The sequence below is a fragment of the Schistocerca gregaria genome, chromosome 4, assembly GCF_023897955.1.
Source record: "Schistocerca gregaria isolate iqSchGreg1 chromosome 4, iqSchGreg1.2, whole genome shotgun sequence".
Lineage (NCBI taxonomy): Eukaryota > Metazoa > Arthropoda > Insecta > Orthoptera > Acrididae > Schistocerca > Schistocerca gregaria.
In genome coordinates this window covers 64,797,872-64,813,405 of record NC_064923.1, presented here as the reverse complement: position 1 = coordinate 64,813,405, position 15,534 = coordinate 64,797,872, and positions in this window count along the sequence as shown.

The window sequence follows — 15,534 nt, the reverse complement described above, 5'->3', positions numbered from 1 at the left end:
AATCTAAGTGAGTAGTATTTCACTTATTCGTGCAGATAGGGGCACGCTTGTGTACAGATACTAAGTTTCGTTAAAACAGACTTACCTTCGTCGTAAGGTTATCGTGGGTAGTTTCATTTCATTTCTTACAATACAGTGCACAGTTTTCGTGAGGTTTCTTTTAGTGTTGTTAAAACAATACTAAACATTGAAAGGAACACTTCCTATTTAAATTTCTGCATCCTACACTGTTGGCAGTTCTGTGTAGGTGACAGTTACGTTATTTTATGTCGGTGATTACAAAATAGAGTCGAATGAATGCCCTGGGTAGCCAAGGCAGCTAGTTCATGGCGATTCGGTCAACCAAGTAAATGAATGTACTGAACATCCTGCAAATCACTACAGGGAGCCGTGTGTCAGAATTCTCATCTTGTGTGCCGCATCGGTGTTATGATTGAGAAATGAGTCATAGTGAAGAGGGTTTGGTGGACTGTTGGACTGATGATAGTTCCATATGATGTTCGTCTCGGTTAGGTTCCATCTTCTGCCGATGTTTTTTGATAGGGAGAGGCAGATTCTATTCTCTTCTGGAGACGCAAAGTGATGAAGGTATAATGGCATTGTGGTCTGAAAATCACATTAAACATGATATTCCATCTCTACCAAGTAGACGTTAGGTGGAACCGCTATAAAGTAAGGGGTGGCGACATGTAAACAATCTGTCACCAGTATCCTTTCTTATACTATTTATTTATTTCTAGTGACGAAACAAACCCTGTGTATGGTCACAGGACACTTATTCCGTCTTTCATTTCAGCTTCTCTATGTTGACAAAACTGGTTGTGAACTGGGAATGCAACTCAGACCGCCCTTAACGCTGAATTTAATCCCTCCGTGACAATACAGCTCGACTACAACTTGTTGCTTGTTCAAAATTGCAGATTCCTAAACTCTCCACATCCAGCGCATGAATGGGTTGGAATCCTGGCCCAGCACTGAACTTTTTACTATGTATTATCAAGCTCTAGCATGAGAACACCTATCTTCTGGTGGATCACAATGTTTATCTTTCGTGCATTTTCACTCGTTGTGAACACTAACGATATCAGATGTTTTTGACTCCCAGTGAGGCACAGAACTATTTGCAAGATCACTGTAAGTTCAAAGATGTTATTCCGAGCTGCTGGTGGGAAAAGTTCGGTAAGTGTTGTCTCTTTGTGTGTAGTCAACAACGATATGTTTGGGGTTCGATTCTCAGTGAGCACTGAACAGTTCGCCATTTTATTCTAGTTCAAACATGCTAAAATGTCGCTGCTGGTGTTACGAACCCATTCTTAAAGTTCCTTTTGTCTAGAATATAACAGCGATACGTGCCGGGTTGGAGTCCTGCGAAGGAAAAAGTAATGTTTCGTCTCGTCATTTCATTTAATACCTCTAGCTACTGCCAAGGAAATCCGATATCTCAAAGTTGATTGTGCTTCGATAACAATCCGATTAGGTCCTTGGTTCGAATCCCTGTTCAAAAGAAAGCCTTACCTCACTGCATTTTAAGTAATTTACTTGTGAAGTAGCAATATTTAACATCTCTCGTAGTTCGTTAACAGTGACAATACGTGCTGGGTAGGAATTCGCGTCCGTCGAAAATATTACGTTATGTAATTTAAAGTAGATTTTTTGCTAACTGATTCTGTCCAAAAATAAGTTATATCACTCTCTTTACACCTAGTCATGAATGACTTAATTTCCGTCAGCCACGAAATATTAGCCTGCATGATTGGTTGAAATGGGTCTGAGCGCTATGGGACTCACCATCTGAGGTCATCAGTCGCCTAGAACTTAGAACTACTTAAACCTAACTAATCTAAGGACATCACACTCATGCATGTCCGAGGCATGATTGGAACCTCCGACCGCAGCAGTCACGCGGTTCCGCACTGAAGTGCCTAGAACCGCACGGCCACCTTGGCCTAGCCGGCATGACCTGGGTTTTTAATCCATATGCAGAACGAAGCGGTTCGTCGTGTCATTTGAAGTTCATACATATTCTCAACTATCTGCTCGTGAATAACCTAAATTTGTAATGACATTTTGTGTTAAATAACAAGTATGGTATGTTACTTTGAAGAGGAAATCATGAATACGACGAACTTACTACGCGCATTACTTATCTGACGTAATAATGAGAGTGCTAACATTTAGATATGTCATTTATTGCAATAAATGTGAGCTTACAAGCCTTAAGGGCAGTCTTATCTGTGATGAGGTGTTCCCTGATATTTGCTGTATCGTGGTATTACTTTACATCTTGAGTTATTGGAACCATTTTCAATAATCAAACGACTGTACCAAGGAGCGATTAGAGGACGAGCTAGACAGCTGCGTTATGTAGGTCGCATTGGAATCAGGTGTAATGCAATTCTGGTCGTTAGTATACATGTGAGCACGACTGTACGTAAAATCAGAAGATAAATATCAAATGTTTTCACCAAAAGCGGAGTGCTGGAACCTTAATTGACGACAGAATTAATTTTTCCCGACTGGGATTCGAACCCAACATCTAGCACTGTCTTTTCCTAGTCAGGAACAGACGATAAATAGCTATTGTTAGTTCACCAGTAGCGAGATTTGTGCATGTTTAACTAGATATCTGGCGACGAAAAGTTCTGTGCTGAATGGAAATCAAACCCCGCACACGTGGTCATGAAGAAACTTTAACTATCAAATTCTTTTCCAATAATAGCTAGGAATGGCATGTTTGTACTTTCAATGATGTTATGGAAAATACTCTGCTGGCTAGAAGTTGAATCCACAACATGTCGCCGTTGGTGATCACAATGAACACAACGTCAAACCCAAATCCGTTTACACCAGGAGGATGGAGAGAAGTGTTTGAACTTGAAAAGATGTAAAGAAATTTTTGATCTTGTAATGTTGTGATTAAAAGCTCATCATGTGGCTGTGAGTTGAAATGAACACTTTACAGCTGACAACGCACGAAGAGACGTTGAAAATGCAACTATTTTTCATCAGTAGTTCGGAGTGCACATGCTAGGGCTTGAAATGAAATAATGAATATTTTGTGCTGCTCAGGATTCGAAACTAGATAGGTGGCTTTCGAGGAGGCCTACGAGAGTTTGCAATCTTCGAGAACAGTGAAATCTAATTATAAGCCCAGTGCAGCACTACAAGTTTCAACGTCTCAGATTCAAATAAAGTAAGAGCCTTTTGAACTTACATGGCCATTGGTTCATTAAATTAAATGCGTTTTCTAGTTTACGACGGCTTGCTGCTGGCAGAGTCTCTGCCTTACGTGGTTTCTCCATCTGTCACAGCTCAAACGAATGCCCAGTCGGCAGCGAAGGGATGATACCTTTACTGCGGATATTGAACTACGGAGCTTACTGGCGTTCTGCACTTGGCGTTACTAGGGGTGAAGTAGAGCTGCTTGTGTGTGTTAAAAATCTACTCCTGACGTGAGATGTGAACCTACACGTATTACACATCGATACAAGATTAATGCACCAGACAGGGGTGAAGTAGAGCTACTTGTGTGTGTTAAAAATCTACGCTTGTCGTGAGAAGTGAACCTACACGTTTTACACATCAATATAAGTTTAATGCACAAGACAACAGGACCCCCTGCCAAGCACATAATTATGAATTGCAGAGTATTCATTTTGATGTAGATGCAGATGTCAAGAGACGCGTAACAGGAAGGAGGGCGGGATATGGGAATGGATAGAAGTGCAGAAGTGCAAAATATAAGCGTGAAATGCTTGCAAAGTATTGCTTACTTAGATGTGTGCCACAGTTCGTTTCATCTTAGGACCGAGAGATAAGGAAGGACCGTTCTCAGAACGAAGAATGGGTTGTAGGGAAGGGGACTTCAAAAAATATGGTTTCATAGGTGGTGAGAGGAATAATAAAGAGTAAAGACAGCAGCAATAAAAAGCGAAAATGTAGCTTCATTGGAAACCGCTAGATTTGTGTACAAAGTTTTGGGGGAGTGTAATAGAAGGGCACTTGCGGCGATAGTGTCAGAGAGAGAGAGAGAGAGAGTGAGAGAGAATAGAAGAGATATTAACAACGAGTAAACATAAATGTTCAAATGTGTGTGAAATCTTATGGGACTTAACTGCTAAAGTCATCCGTCCCTAATCTTACACACTACTTAACATAAATTATCCTAGAGACAAACATATATACCCATGCCCGAGGAAGGTCTCGAACCTCCGCCGAGACCAGCCTCATAGTCCATGACTGCAGCGCCCTAGACCGCTCGGCTAATCCCGCGCGGCGAGTAAACAAAACATGAAATCATTGGCGTATTGTGTGGTGGACGGCGGGTGTATACACGGATGGAGGGGAAGAGAGAGCCGTATTTGAAATAACAAAAACTATTGTGAGTCCATCTACGCTGATTAGTTCGTAAGTATGTAGACAGGGTATAAATGAAATCAAAATGGATTACTTGCCAAACTGTATATTCAAAAGAAACCCACTTGAATTAAAAAGGCAACTCAAAGGAAAACTAACCCATATTGTATCTTTTCTGTTGCCACGCGCTCTTCCACTAATTCCCAATGAGGAAAAATGACGAAAAATAAGACATAACAAAACATTTTAAGAACTCTAATATTTAATCCAGAATACTTCATTATTTTTACTTTTATCATTTGTCTTGGCATGGAATGTATAAGCCGTCGGACGTAACAGCCTGAAGAAGCAACTACCTCCCAGGCTTCCAGGACGCAGTCCCAAAGAGCGTCCGCAGTAGTTGGTTGGTTTCGTGGCCAGTTCTCTGTTAATGTTCTGCCGACCTCAGCCCACATGTTTTCCATGGAGTTCATATTATCCGCCAGTGGCGGCCAGTCCATGACGTTGATGCCAATCGTGGAGAGCCGCTGCTGAACAAATGCAGACTTGTGAATGGGAGAATGGTCCTCTTCCAATGTGACGTCCCCTTCTGCGTACAGCATTCGCACTGACGGAAGCATATGTAGGCATACTGCGAGCTGTCCAGAGTTCCTTCTATCCTGTGAAGAATTCCCGCCCCTCTCGCAGAATTCCAACCCCAGCAGGTAACAGTGTCGTGGTTACATATTCGCGTCTGATGGCGAGTCCCTTGCGCCCTGTAAACGATTCGTGGACCGTCATTACTGGTGGAAAAACAGCTTCTCATCAATGAAAATGACGTTGTCCCAGTGCGCCCTCAGATGGAGTTCCGCAAATGCTAGCCGGTATAAAACGTTGTCTTCGGTCACATCTTGTTTCACGGCGGATCGTCGTGCATGCAGTCCAGCGTCCCTCAGCCTTCGGCGAATCGTGTCACTAGAGCCGGGGAAGTTGGTCCCCTGCCGCAACTGCTTAGCGTTCAGAAAGTGATTTTCTCTGCTGCTAGACACTAGGTCCCTGTCTTCCTGCTGTGAGATCATTCTCTTTCTGCCTGAGCCAAAAGCCTTGTTGGTGGTGCCTCTTTCAAGGTAGATCCTCCACCATCTCGTTGCATTGGTAGCTGGTACGTCCTACCGTCTGCCAGCTTCTGTGATGGAACATCCTCTTTCCCCAATGGGAGCGGCTACTCTATCTCGGCCGGCCGGAGTGGCCGAGCGGTTCTAGAAGCATCTGTCTGGAACCACGCGACCACTACGATCAAAGGTCCGAATCCTGCCTCGGGCATGGATGTGTGTGATGTCCTTAGGTTAGTTAGGTTTAAGTAGTTCTAAGTTCTAGGGGACTGTTGACCTTAGATGATAAGCCCCATAGTGCTCAGAGCCATTTGAACCATTTTTTGACTCTACCTCGAATAGACCTCTCCCAGTGAGCCATTACGGCAGACAGCTTGATTTGTATTTCTGCTTCCCGCTCTTATACAGATTCCAGGAAAGGAGGTAAACATATTTACGTCAAACGGAGCGGCAGAGGCAGAGGTATGCGGCGCAGCCGTGCTTGCCCGTTCCGGGCTGTTGACCCACCTACGCCACCGACAGCCCGCTCACTTGCGTCTCGCTTCGGCCCGCCTGGCTGTCCCGTAGCTCTCGAGCCGCGCCTAGTACAGAGGCGGGCCGCAAGGCCACGATCACCCCTCGAAGGATCAAAAGTTACACCTAATCTACCCAAGTCTGTAGTACTAACTGACGCAGCTACAGCTATTATGCTATAACATGTGCAGGCACACCTAAAGTTGACGATTTATTCAAATATTTAACGAACAATACTTTCAAAAATACATTCATTTTAAACATAGGCACCACAAAATATTTCACCTAGCTAGCAATAGCATGATCCAGGAAACTATACTTTCTTGTAAGCCCTGTGCATTAGATGTAGACTTAAGTAAACCTGTATGTAACCACGACAACTAAGCGGAATGTACAAGTAAACTGGTTTGACGGCAGCTTCTCCAAATAATACTGTATATTTAGAATATAATAGACGTTTTGTGCACTTATAACATGTTCTCAGTGTCTCTGAAACAATACGTGCTGCACGACGGAAATTACTTTCTGCTGAGGCACTTAATTTACATCTCAATGATACACGACTACTAAGGAACATTGCTCTTTACTGCAGTCAATCCACTTGTAAATTAACATAATGATATCGCAGATATTAGACAACACGTTACTAGGGATGAGTAAGGCCTTAAGGTATGCAACTAAACATGCTACTCCTAGCTACTATTGAATATGAAGTTGATTATTAACGTGTCTCCATAACCATGTTCTACTCTCAGTCAGCATAGACGTTTTCGTCACCTTATTTCTAGTTAAACGCGTGCACATCTCGCTGATGGTGGACCAGCATTGGACATATCTCGCCTGTTTCTGGTTAGACAACGACGGCGGTAGGCGCCGGGTTCAAATCCCGGTCAGGCAATACAACTTCAGTCGTCATTTAAGGTTCCAACCCCACTACTGGTGAAAAACGGTGATATCTACATTCTGATTTTAGGTACTTATTCAACATTCCCATTAGGTGCTGGGTTCGCATCCTTGTCCCCAGCATTACATGAGGTTATTTCAATTTTAAACATATGCATCCCTTATTCCTTGACAATGCAACACTATACAACGTCTTTCGAGGTTAATTACCAAGAAGGTAATTGTCATGTTAGGGTTCCTGCTTTCGTACAAACATTATCGTCACAAACGTTCAAGTTGAGAATTGATAACTCCTACTGGTGCAAACGTCAACGTTCGACGTCTCTTTCTGTCTAGTGATCGAGTCTCGATAAGGCGCGAAGCCTGGCTTGGTTATCAATGGCTTTACGTTCTGGATTTGCATCCGGATCCAGAAAGAAGACGTTGGTGATGTCATTTAAAGTACAACTTTGTGTACAAGTAACTGTTGATGAGTAATGTGAACAATGATATTACTTGTGATTCGCTGTTAATGTTGGGATTTCCGTATAGTGGTTGCCGCCGTTAATCACGTTTTCTTTTAACTGCTTAGTATTACATAAAGTTGTTGCGAAACCACTCCCCGTTGAACGTTGAACGACGTGCAGCATGTGTTGGGTAAACCTTCTAGACAGCAAAGAACTTGTTTCCAATTGCCATACAACTTTATAAAACCATATACTGTTTCAAATATTTAATTGTGGCTAAGGATTACTGAACGATTTATGTGACAAAACTAGTTGTCCCATAACATTTGAAATGTCACTTATTGTAATTAAGTTTAGTTTACAAACGTTACAGACTGTCTGATCTCTTCTGTACTATCGTGGTGTTACTTTACATCTGGATGGAATGTCATAAAGACTGGTGTTCTCTAGTTGTCTCTAGCAGTACCCATTGTGTATCTTACAATGACTGTACTGTGGGAGGATGCGACTATGTGCAAAACAGATATACTATGTTGGTTGCATACATTCAGGTGCAGCCTACACTTTGGCATTCAGGGGTGACCCACATTTTTTGCTGTCGAGTATACATTGTCTGCACTGTCTAGCATAAACGACACCACACATTATACTGACTCTCCTTGTAGAAACGCTATTATTTCATCTACCACTTCATTGTTACTCTGACGAAACAACAACTACACCCTGCAACTCTTACTGCAAATACACTGAGGAGCTTAAGAAACTGGTAAACCGACCTAATACAAAAATGGCTCTAAGCACTATGGGACTTAACATCTAATGCCATCAGTCCTATAACTAACCTAAGGACATCACACAGAGCCCTGACAGAGGTACGATTCGAAACTGCAGCTGTAGCAGCAGTGCGGTTCCAGACTGAAGCGCCTAGAACCAATCGGCCACGCGGCCGGCTGCCTAATATAGTTTAATGCCTCCGCAAGCACACACAAGTGCCACATCACGACGTGGCTTGGACTAGACTATTGCCTGAAGTAGTTCTGGAGGGAACTGACAACCGTGAATCCTTCAGGGCTGTCCAACCATCTGTAGGAGTACGAGGGCGTGGAGCTCTCTGCTGAACAGCACGTTTCAAGGCATCCTAGATATGCTCAATAATGTTCATGTCAGGTGAGGTTCGTGGCGAGCGGAAGTGATTATACTCAGACGCCACACTATAGTTATTGAACAAAATAATTATGGAAGTGAAAGTACCGTTTAAAAGTGACGTTTAAAGCGCAACTTTCAACCTACCCGACGTCTGTTCCTTCCCCACTTACCAGGAAGGTAACCTCTTCCATACGTCACTAAATAGTTGTTGCTTCACCACTTATGCTCTTCTGCAAATTGCTGAATTGGAACTGCAGAAAATTGTAATACAATACACAAAGGATACACTGCTCTTGCTCTTTGTAGTGCCTTGCGAATGTAGGAATATAATTGGCTCTGAGCACTATCGAACTTAACCTCTGAGGTCATCAGTCCCCTAGAACATAGAACTACTTAAACCTAACTAACCTAAGGACATGACACACATGCATGCGCGAGGCAGGATTCGAACCTGCGATCGCAGCGGTCTCGCGGTTCCAGACTGTAGCGCCTAGAACCGCACGGCCACCCCGTCTGGCAGGAATATAATTATGAATGTCTTTATAGTTAAATTCAAGAAGCGAAAATTGGTTGCAATTTTATTCGTCCTGTTTTCCAACAAAATGCAATTGTAACTCAGAATCCTTACTTCCGCAGAGTGTTGTAGTCACTCCAGCAGGACGCTGCCGCCGGTGCGACCTAGAGATTAGTGGCTTCTTTAAATGGGAGGAGCTGACTTGATATGGTTACAACTTGGTTTATGATAGTATAAAGTAAGATCGTCTGCGTCAGCCACGGTCGCTAAACGTATATTGAGAACCAAGGGCTCAAGCAGGCCACAGTATACAAGACCCTCGGACATTGACTGCTGCGTCAGTCTTGGTCGGGCTGTTCCATAGGCAACTGCATTGAACGTAGTCAAGAACACGCCGCGGTGCAGAATCTGAAGAAGATGTGCACCATCTAGCATCTACAAATCCGTTGATGAGATTAAGATTTTTGCTAAACCATGTGGTGCACGAAATGTTCCATCTGGTTCACCTGTGTTCGTTGGTGCCGCTTTAAATTTTAGTATAGAGAATAATGAGAACGGAACTAAGGAACATGGTTGGTTTAATGTACTGTTAATTAGTGCTGTAGACATTAACTTAATTCAAGGTCTCGAGAGCCGAAAAACAAGAGATGTTATTGCTTACAGTGCCGTTCATGTTGGTGAGGTGTTCAACAAGGTCATAAGTTTATCATTTTATACATTTAGTACGTCTTCTGTTTTCAGAAAATGTAACAAATAAATGCTAATATATAATATGTGTGAAATTGTGGCAATGTTACAGACCTCCGTGTCCCTGTTTTTGAAGAAAGTCGTGATTCCGAATTTAGTTTTTGGACAGAGATAATTTACTAACAACAGGAATTTGTACAATTAATGGGGAGAAAAACACTTAGCTCCTTCCCAACGCGGTAAGAGGGGCTCGTGAATACGAAAGTGTTTCCCTCTAGCTTACGCCGCATTTCTCCTTGCCATTGAAGACGAATGGAGATACTGGAAGAAGTTTACTTTGTAAAGTTTTCATTCCAATTACCATAGTCGGTCTACCGACAAATGAACCGTCTCTTTTCACAGAAAAGTTCTATTGGGCTTCTACAGACAGTCGCAAGACCCATAAAGATGTCACACAAGCACGTGACTGAAATGGGGTAGTTGTAACTCGCCAACAGCTAACCCAGTCTAACATCTTTTTCGTACGAGAGCGAAAATACTAATTACAAATGAAGTGGTTACGTGGATTAAGTGATAATAAGCAATGATGAAAAGCAAAGATTATGTTTTATGTTCAGTAATGGGCCCAAATTGTGACAGTAAATTGTGAGAGTAAAACAAATTACAAAACAGTTCATAGTCTGTACTTTTATTGCTATTTCTTATTATACAGTTTGAACAACTTAAAACAAAACCCACAATGAAATCAACGCCTGACACTGCATATGACAGACTCTCATCCAGCTAGCGCGGTTAACCGAAATATATGTAACTCCAAGTTTTTGTTGCTGTTCGTCAGATAGTTACGTGTAAGCGCAGTGTATTTTTAATTTCAGTTCTGTATTAGCAGTGCAGTTGTGCATGTGTAAAACGTATTGTTGAATCCAAGAGATTCTAACTATAGCTGATGCATATATTCGTCTGAAGACACACGTCAAGTGTAAGTAGTAAATTAACGAGTTCCTATATACCAAAAAAGATTAACATACACGAATTGTTCGAAATAAGGCGTACAACAGCTTCTGCTTTAAATATAAAATTAAATAGGCAACCCGCCACTATGACTCGACAAGCCATGGTTGATAGTGAAAGGAAAATTACTACCACTCAAAAGGAATCACTGAGAAGTTTTCGCAGCAATCTAGTTTCAAATACATATGTTGCAAAATTACTCATGAATAACAATTGAAACGATACTGCGTTACAACTAGGTAACAACGCAGAGAGACAGATAAACTGAAACTGATGGATAATTGCCACTCGCTTCTCGAAAACATTTTTGGAGGACAGATAGGCCCGATGTCGTATTTCATATCAGATGAGGCACTGCTCCATATATCCAGCCATGTTAATTCGCAGAACATCACATACTGAATGGCGAGAGATCGTCACGAGATATTTCAGCGTCCACTTCAAGATAGTAAAATTTTTGTTCTGTGTGCTATTTAGATTAACACTTTAGGACTAATATAAATGACTCATTCCTTTCCAGATCTCTATATTTTCCAAAGTATTACACATAAAAATGAGAAAGAAGCTTGAATAAACCCATAAACTAAAAAAAAGGCTCTGAGCACTATGGGGCGTAACTTCTGAGGTCATCAGTCCCCAAGAACTTAGAACTACTTAAACCTAACCAACCTAAGGACATCACACACATCTATGCCCAAGGCAGGATTCGAACCTGCGACAGTACGGTGGCGCGGTTCCAGACTGTAGCGCCTATAACCACATGTTCCACTCTGCAAACATTCAGTGACAGAGCACTGTTGTAACAGGTGCACATCTCGGAAATTCCCACACACAAAACACTTTTCATGCTTTGTCGACATAATGTCGAAACACTACACTCTAAAAGAATTCTATTCCCGTAATGCAAACGCGCTCAGTTTACGGATTCATCCATCTAGAAATCATATTTTACCATCTAGTACTTTGAAAATACAGAACTGTGAAACCAATGATACGCTTCTACTAGCTCAGTATAGCGAGGCCAATATTTTGTGACTATACTGTCAGCACATAAAGTTATGTCAGAATTTTCGAAAAATTCATGGTCTGTTAACTAATAAGAAAAATAATACAGCTGCTTCCAATAAGACGGTACAAAATGTCACCTACAAAACGTTCCAGTAAATCCGCTTAATGCAGCTTCCACAAATGAACGAGTTGTCAGCAGTAGACTGTGGCTTCAGCGTTCCCAAGAGTTGTCTGATAGCGATATTTTTCTTGGTGGTTACTAAAAGAAGAAAGCTTATGCATCTAATCCTCACAATATGGATATACTGAAGGTGAACATTCAACGAGAAATCAACGCATCTGACAACAATGCTTTACGCCAGATGACTCTCAATAGGATGATTCCAGCACAAAAGCGCATTTCTGCGTAGCGTGATCATTTCTAGCACTTTTTTAGCAAGAGAGTCAATAAATAAATCTTTTAAATAACGTTCACTCATAAAATTTAGATCCGACATTTATCTAGGGACTCTGCTTCAGCGACGTCATGAGTTAAGTTACAAGTTGCTGAACTTTGCACTATATTCCGAGTTTCAATTTCAACTCTAATTCCTTTCATTTTTCACCTTCAGTCCCTTCCGTGGGCCTCACATTATGTCTTCTTGTCTATTTTTCCCCGGGAAATTGTTTAGTAATATCTCCCGCATCCCGGTTCTGACCAATGATTTCGAGAAGTTTCCCTTTGGTCACAAGGCAAATGCCAGAAATAGACTTTCTTTAATAATGTTGCCGAAGTGAGACCCCTCTGGACCACGCGCCAGTTTGTGTCGTATATTGACCACAAGACGTAAGCTCCACATTAGATCGGATCTTGAACAAACTGCTCTCTCAATGGACGTTTTGAATTAACATAAAAAATAAGGTCTGTATAAATCTACTGCAGATATCTTCTTCCGACATTCTGTGGGCAGGTCATTTTTTTAATTTTTTACCTCGAGAATTACATTTCAATAGTTCTGCAGCTTTCTATCCATATCATCCCGGTTTGGATGCCCAAACCGTTGTCAGAATCTAGGGATGACAACTTCATCAGAAAAGTAAATCTGTAGTATCGCAAGTGTTTCTTTCTATCCGCTATCTGATTTTTACACCAAAAGTAAAATTTCAAAGTTACGTTAAGTAGGAAACGAACAGTCGTGAATTGGATTGCCCTTAGTGGAAGATCTCTCATTTTGATACTGCGCTTTTGCTCATTCTTACCTAAGTTTATAATTCGGAGTTGGTTGACATTTTTATATCTTTCAGGTCTTTCTTCCACAGTTATTTATTTAATGACCCACCCGAGTACACGACAGCCCTAACGCGTGCGCTGCCGGACCACTGGGAAGCGAGCCAGCTCTGAATCCACCTCACGGACTACTGGAGAGTGCTGGTATGTCAGACAGCAGGGATGCAATTTTTAAGCAGTTTTCCTCGTTCAAGTAGTTGAATACAGACGTGGTACTTACGTCCCTACTCTAGATGCGACGGATGGTGCTAGGTTTGCCCTTCAGGAAGGGCAACCGGCCACCAAAGGCTACAAACACTGCGAAACCGATAAATAACGAAGCAAACCCCGTAGAGCAAGTGGAATAGTCAAAAAGAAAAGAAGATATAAAGCACCTAATGATTTTCTAGCAAGTTATCAGTTCCCGTTCTCCAGGTATGAAATCCATTGGCATCCCTCTTCGTCGTTCACAGTTGCGATACATAGATAGTACCATAGCGTGGTACATTGCACTCCATGTTCTTAAAAAAATTACTTTTGCTTTCCACAGAACATCTTACTACCGTTCTGATGTTCATCCCCTGGACACCTTTGCAGCGCCACCCGGCCCTTTCCGAACACCTCTGGAAGCATGAAATTGCTGTGAGCTGACAGATAGCCTTATGCATTTAAAAGGAAATTATAAGAATGATACATGATCGATACGGGCTTTTGGAGGCGAAGGTCCACTCGTGTATCCGTGCTGACTGCACGACACGAAGCTTTACGCATTGCCTGGTTCCGTCAACACCGACATTGGACTGAAAACATGTTGGCTGGTAGGACGAGTCTCGTTCCAAATTGAATCGAGCGGATGGACGAGCACGGGTATGGAGACAAATTAATGAATCCATGGACCATGCATGTCAGCAGGGGACTGTTCAAGCTAGTGGAGATTCTGCAATGGTATGTGGCGTGTGCAGTTGTAGAGATACGGAATCCCTGATACGTCTAGATACGACTCTGACAGGTGACACGTACGTAAGTATCCTATCAGATCACGTGCATCCATTTAAGTCCGTTGTGCATTCCGACGGACTGGGGCAGTTCCAGCAGGACAATGTGACACCCCGCAAGTCCAGAATTGGTCCAGAGTGGCTTCATGAACACTCTTGGGAGTTTAAACACTTCCGCTGGCCCCCAGATTCCACAGATATGAACGTTATTGAGCGTAACTAGGATGCCTTGCAACGGGTTGTTAGGAAGAGATGTTCACCCCCTCGTACTTTTACGCAATTATGAAGAGCCCTGCGGGGTTCACGGTGTCATTTCCCTCCAGAATTACATCAGACATTAGTATAGGCCACGCTACATCTCATTGTGGCATTTATGCGTGCTCGCGGGGGCCCTACATGATATTAGGCAGGTGTACCAGTTATTTGCCTCTTCAGAGTATTTACCTTACTCTACAGTAGATGCGATACATTTTCTCTTGTCTTTATTTGATCTTTCTTGTGAGCATATTAGTACAGAATCAGTTCGGTCTCTCTGCTTAAAGCATATGACTGTAATAGCTGCACCCTATCTCAGCTTTTGCCCGGACTAAAAAGATTCACAAGCTCTTATTTCGACACTTAAAGCTAGAAATAGCATCACATGAGCAGTTTAGGTTTCCCACGAGAGATCCGCCTTGCCGGAAATTGGTGCATTACCTTTATTGCTCTAGAGCAGCTCCTCCATTAGCGACGATTTTAATAAGTGACTCAGCCTCTTGCATTACGAGCCCCATGAGGCATGGTACTCGTATATGCCACTCAACTTAGCAAGGAGATAAAACTGACATTAAACTCGTTAGCGCGCAGGACCTATTTCTAAGTTTAACTACCTTCTTGGCTCTCTCATGTACTGATTACATTATTCGTCCCTTACCCTACTTATCCTGTTCGTATTACTGAGCCAGCTCCGACGACTCTTAACTTGCGGTTTCATTACTTCGTAGTCTGATAGCATGACAGCTGCACTGTACTATAATGCTAACAAATTTTCGCAATCATTGAGAAGTGTTTGAATATACTACACTACTGGCCATTAAAATTGCTACACAACGAAGATGACGTGCTACAGACGCGAAATTTAAACAACAGGAAGAAGATGCTGTGATGTGCAAATGATTAGCTTTTCAGAGCATTCACACAACGTTGGCGCCGGTGGCGACACCTACAACGTGCTGACATGAGGAAAGTTTCCAACCGATTTGTCATACACAAACAGCAGTTGACCGGCGTCGCCTAGTGAAACGATGTTGTGATGCCTCGTTAAGGAGGAGAAGTGCGTACCATCACGTTACCGACTTTGATAAAGGTCGGAATGTAGCCTATCGCGACTGCGGTTTATCGTATCGCGACATTGTTGCTCGCGTTGGTAAAGATCCAGTGACTGGAATCGGTGGTGTGTGGCGTCCCGCACTTCAACCGCGTGCTGATATTGTCGACGCCGAGTAGCTGCTACTGCCACAGCTCTCACAGTGGATCTAGGTCCCCGTTGGTGAACGGGAGACAGAAATGCGAACTCGTACGATGTATGCTTCTTCTGATTTAAAATTGAATGATTCATTGACCTGATATGCAGTAGTTG